At 40.0% G+C, this 6,397-nt stretch overlaps 1 protein-coding gene across 1 annotated transcript in view; it reads right to left on the bottom strand.

The window, feature by feature from the left end:
* Positions 1-6,397, bottom strand: part of LOC111527687 (epithelial-stromal interaction protein 1) — an 82,971-nt gene that overhangs the window by 39,274 nt on the left and 37,300 nt on the right. The window lies entirely within an intron of this gene.

Consider the following 6,397-nt stretch of genomic DNA (forward strand, 5'->3'; position numbering starts at 1 on the left):
ACACACACACACACACACACACACACACAGAGTCCTTTGCATTTTGTTTCAGAGAGGGGAAAAAGCCTCCATAGAGGTTAAAAAGTGCTGCTGATTCTAGACTGCATTTCTAATATCTCTTTTTAGCTCTGAAAAATTGACCTAGAAATGTCCTCAGTTTAAATAAGAAGCTCTCTGTTTTTACCTTAAAAATCCAAACCACCACCCCAATTTTCCCTCTCACTTATGCCAAGCATAGAACACTGGAATTATTTCCCAGCCCTTACCCTCAGTGCCTGGCCTGTTCTGCCTACCCTTGATTAATTTCTACCCCTTTGTCCTTTTCTCATGTAATTTGTGGGATTTTTATCTCTTCATTGCACATTCACAGCCACATACCTCATTGAGCACTGACTTATATTGCACCAGACTTGTGCAGCCCGCTCCCATCTCCCTCCCTCCCTCCTGCTAGCCCTCTGCTTCCCCCTAACATTTTAAGCCCAATGCTAAGATCTGATTCATCAAGTACTTAGGACATGGGCATCAAAGGAAATGCAAAGTATCTGGTAAGAACAAATGGCATCCAGTGTAGGGGGAAAACAAGGAATTAGAAATTAAACAGGTGCCAACATCACTTCAAATAATTACTTAGGTAAAACATGGCATTTGAAAAAGGTCAGAAGCTTGATCTGGGGAAGGAAGAAATAAAAGTGAAGCAAGGTACAGAACCCTGAGAAACATTCACCAGTTGAGACGAGCAGCCTTTTCATTTGTCTTGGATTACTTATCTTGCCCAGAATAGACAAGGAGACTAATGAAGTTGCAGGGTCTGGAAGCTGCCCCACTGTCTGGGGCTTTATGAAGTCATCAGTCAAAAGTATAAAAAGGAGAGTGATGCCAGAAGTTTGGATGAGATCTCTGAATATCCTGAGTGCAGACCATAGGAGAAAGCAGTGAAAAAGAAACACTGTGACAAGCGAGGAGGAAACTTCAGACCAAGCTGACAGGCAGCCCCTCAGTTTACTGACTGCTGCATCTTACCTGCCAACACCAAGCACAAAGCTGTCTGCATAGCTAGCCTCTAGCTGTGGCCCTTGTGCCAATTATCACTACCCCACTCATGCTGCAGGATCTAAAGCAGAGCGACAGGTCACAGGACTGCCAGAGGAATACAGGTAGGGGCCTGCAGAGGATGTGGATTACTGTCAAATGATCGACTATACAAAGGAAGTCCCATTTTACTACACTAACTCGTATTTTTCTACTATTAGCATTAGTCCCTGGTATATAATAAAATTTCCACATATTGGCTGAACTGAAGTGGGATCCCTGTAGGTAACTGTGGTTATATTTAACAAAAGTAAGACGTAGAACCTGTTTGAGGGGCAAACGAAGGAAAACCATCCTCGTGGGAAGTCCAACTGGACTAAGAACCCTGGACTCTAGCACTATTTTCACTTTGCTCTTCGGGTTTCTTGGTATTAGAACTACTGTGACTCTGCAGCCTGTTGGAGAGGGGTGGTCCTCTTCCACTTTGTCACTCTGATTCAAGCATAAAAGATTTCTTCCTCTATTCTCCATAGAACAAAATAAAATTTACTCATGTCCAACTTAGGAGTTTTAAGGCTCCTTCCTGCTCATTCTTACGTTGATTTATATGGCACATCCTCAAAGGTCTCTTCAAGAAAATCTTGCCTCAACAGAATACAGTTGTAGCAGAGACTGCTAAATGGTCATGAAAATTTACATTCTCCTCTTCTGGCCACACAACTTGGCTACATTTCCTAGCCTCCCTTGCAGCTAAGATTGGCTATATGATTGAGTCTTGACCATTGGAATGTGAGAAGTGATGAATGCCACATCCAGTACTAACTTATTAGATAATTCCCATGCATGTGCCTCCATATGTTGTTCTCCTGGCTGGAACAGAGACAGCCCTCAAGGAAATGTTGGAAGTTGTGCATTGAAGGTGGTGGAGTCTCTATCAGTTTTGGTTCCTAAATACATGAGTGGAGGAGGCTGCCTTTCAAATCATGATACAATGATATTTTAAAAGGCAGTCTATGCCTTTTGCGAATTCACTTATAGGTAGTAAAATTAGAAGCACTTGCCAAGTGAGAAGAGCAGCTCCTGGCATCTAGGAATTGATCTGATGCTCACGTCTAAATCTCAGTGTTATTATAAACTGATCTGATCCGACACTGAAGTTAAGCCTTGTTCCACTGTTGGATGTAAATAGTCACACAGAATATCCACTTCACACAAGGTCATCATGCAATCCACAAAGTACCAAACATCATCTCCTCTAAGTGAATGACTGCTACTTCTTCACTAATTACAGCTTCGTAGTCACTCTAGGTCCTTCCCATAGGTAAGATTTATTGAGATGCCCAATCATAACATTGTCCCCACATTCTGATGGTGCCCAACCCAGAGCAACTCCCTGCCTCCGTAGACCTCCCCAAAATTACCCAGCCAAAACACAAATCCTATGGTAGGGTCTTTCTAACACTTTCTCACTGAGATAACTCACCATTCCCTATGATATGCATTTTCTTTTGCTGCAATGAGTAATAAACCTAACTTGTTCAACTACAGGTATATTCCTGGTAGTTTTTGGTTAAAGCACATTGACAAATGTTACATACCAGGACAGTGGTTATTGCTAGGGAAAGACAGAGAAGGAAAGGATGAGGGTGGAGGGATAGCTGTCTCTGTAATGTTTATTTTTTTAATTAACCAAATATAGGCAATATCTTAACAATATGGCCTTAGTGGTTGATACATATTTTCGGTGTGTTTGAAATGTTTCTCAAATAAAAAGGGAAAAAAAACCACACAGACTATGGTGGTGTTTACTAGGGAGACTTGGCAGATCCCATTCCAGATTTCATAGAACAATAGTTTCCAGAATGCCAGTGGGAAGACCAGTGTGGCGCTGGCTACATGAGAATCACCTGTGGTGCTTCCTAGAAATTACTGGACTTAAGCCTTTGACTCTAATTCAGCACGTCTGGAGTGGGATCCGGGAATCTGCATTTCTTAAAAGCACCCCTGGTGATGGTAAGAACTACTACAGTAGTACAGATCGATATTCAATGTGCATAATTAAGTCTACATGATTCTGACTTATGAATAATTCATGTTATATAACACATTTGGAAATAAAACCTCAGTGTGCCTTAGGAACTGTACAATCTAATAATGCATTCTACATGTACTTTGCAATAGCTTCACAAACCTGAACTTTACCACCATGAGGTTTAGGTAAGTAATCATTCGTACAGGCATGCATGTATTCATGCAGGCAACAAATATTTCCTGAATCTCTGCCATGTGCTTAGCAATATGGGTTATAGGACAATCTAAAGAAGTATTATTTTGCTCGAGTCAGTTTCACATAACTGGGTATGAGCAAATGACATTCACACACCTACAAGCACTCACAGAGCCTATGTAAGTAAGAGAGTGAGAGAAAACTATTGGGATACACAAAACCCGTTTAAGAGATCACAAGAACAAGATTTACAAAACAAAACATGAAAGTGAGTAGTAATGCTGGGAGAACTTTGTACTTAATCAAAGTAATCAACCTATTACATAAACTTTAAGGAATTCTTTCCCTTCATTTATCTGGTCTTTAATAATTTAATTTTTAGTTGCACAAGTAATACATAAATACGAGTCAGAAAATAGAATAGAAATTAGACAAAAATATAAAGAAAAAAGTGAAGGTCCTATTTAACATCTCTGTCAACCTGACTCCTTTCCCCAAAGGACATCATGAATTGTCAAGTATGTATCCTGATTATTTTCTATTAATTGATAAATATCTATTTAAAATTACATACAAATGAACAGTGATTTACCTTGGGGGAGGGTAATTAGGATAAGGCAGAGAAGGCTGGCTGTTCTCTAAAATGTGTTTGTCTGCTTCCTGGATATATAGCTCGACTACATTTCCCAGCTCCCACACAATTAGATGTGACCTAGGAGCATATATCTGCATTCTGGTCAATGAAATGTGAGTAAATGTATGGGCCAGGCTGAAGTGATCCACATCAATAACCTCTCACAGGATTCTTAATACTCTTTCCTCCTTCTAACTGAAGATGGTGAGTTTGCAAGGCATTTGCAAAAGATAGTAGAGTCACCTTTTGCCTGAAGCTTTTAATGCCGGGAGCAAAAGCTAATCCGACTCAAACATCAGCCCCGGATCATTCCACAAGAAAGATATAAACTTCTTGTTCTTTAAGTCACCGAAATTTTGGTGTTTACGTTTTTTAACTACAGCTTTTCCTACCCTAACAGATTTTTTTCTTTAAGTGGGATACTATATTTTGTTCTGAAAATAGATGTTTGTCATCTAACCACATCTTCGAGATTTTTCCATACTTATAAATATCTATCTTATTCCTTTTGGCAGCTGACTGGCATTTTATGATATGGGTATAATACATGTAACATTCTTATGGATGGATATTTATGGTTTTTTCCAGTGAGCATCCTGGTATATGCATCTTGTTCAAATACATAAATACTTTTCTAGGATATAAACCTAGAAGTAGAATTTTATTCTAATATAGGTTCACATAAATAGATATACAAATTTTTGTTTTTGTTTTTTGAGACAGGGTCTCACACTTTTGCCCAGGCTGGACAGCAGCCTTGACCTCCTGGGTTCAAGTGATCCTCCTACATCAACCTCCCAAATAGTTGGACTACAGGAGCACACCACCATGCCCAGCTAATATTTTTTTAGAGGTGGGGTCTTGCTGTGTTGCCCAGGCTGATCACTTCTGGCCTCAAGTGATCCTCCCACCTCAGCCTCCCAAAGTATTGGGATTACAGGCATGAGCCACTGCACTCAGCCTATGCATGATTAAACCATGCTTAATAGTGCCAAGCTGATCTACACAAATTTATATATATTCACCTAAAGTTAACTTTATGAAAGTGCCAATTCAGAACCAAGGATAACCTCCTTTAAGTACTAGTCCTATCCTGTCTTGCACATTCCTATTTATCTCAGTCACCTCCAAGTGTCCCAGTCTCACCCATTATTCAATATCACTCAATTTCTCAATCCCACACTGCCCCATATGTCTGCCACTTAAGCCCCCACACCTCCCTCTAGCCTTCCAAACCTTTCCAAGGGGGCAAAAATCTCTTTATCTTTAACCAAGAGTTAACAGCTCAGGATTCTCAACCTCATGTCAGAAAGTCTCCCTCAAATACAAAATGACTATTAGGCAAACACCCAGGTAAAAATAAATGTTGGCAAGATCCATTTACAAATGCTAAAATCACTGGGCAAAGGTTTGCAGATAACAGGATATTAGTATAGTCTTAAAGTATCTCTCCCAAGACATTCATCAACTGCAAAGAGAAAAATGATAACTTAACAGTGGAGACCACCTTACCAAATGATCCAAGTAAATACCACCAGTGATAAGGATATTGACCATCACGTACCCTCTGACGTGATACACTGAGAAGGACACGGCATCACTTCTGTAATTTTCCTGTTGGAAATTATAACTTCAAGCTATTCATGAGAAAACATCAAACAAACCCAAATTGGGGGACATTCTACAAAGTAATTATCCAGTACCCACTGAAAGTGTTAAGGTCATGAAAGAGAAGGGGAAAAAAATGAGGTACTGTCACATATTGGAGGAAATTAAGTAATCATAATGACTGGATGTTTTATGTGATCCTGAATTGGATCCTGAAATAGAAAAGGAGCACTGGAGGGAAACTGATGGAATGTGACTAAGGTCTGTAGTTTATTTTAATAGTATTGTACCAATGTTAATTTTCTGATTTTGATCATTGTACTATGGCTATATAAGATATTAATGTTAGCCAGATGAAGGTTTTATTGGAAACTATTTTTCTACTATTTTTGTATCTACTATTTTTGTATTTATCTACTATTTTTGTAAGTTGGAAATTATTTCAACATAAGAAGTTTAAAAAAAAAGAGTCGGCCTCACTTTCCCACATTGTCTGAAACCTGACCACCTCTTGAGAACAGTACTTCCCCCGACCCCCGGATATGGAGCTATTTTACTTCTCATATACATATTCCTTGGTGCCTGAAAGGGAAGCAGACATCCTGTTTGCTCCCAATCTACTTCCAGACCATTACTTCCCCCATCACCTGCAAAACATGTTTGCTCCTGTAGTTCTCACAACACAGAATATACCATCCTCTTTGCCATTGTCATCCTTCAACCTTCTGGTCAACCATCTCTCAGTTGTTTAAGATTTCAGCCTTTGGGGCACCCAGGAGGCGTGGGCATCACGTAATTGGCAGTTGGTCAAGGCTGGTGCCAGACCCAGCCTCCTGAAGGAAGCATGTTCTGCAGCTTTGGGTGCTACTCGCCATGTCAGGCAGACACCGCTGCCCAAG

Source organism: Piliocolobus tephrosceles, chromosome 14, assembly GCF_002776525.5.
Source record: "Piliocolobus tephrosceles isolate RC106 chromosome 14, ASM277652v3, whole genome shotgun sequence".
In the NCBI taxonomy this organism is placed as follows: Eukaryota; Metazoa; Chordata; class Mammalia; order Primates; family Cercopithecidae; genus Piliocolobus; species Piliocolobus tephrosceles.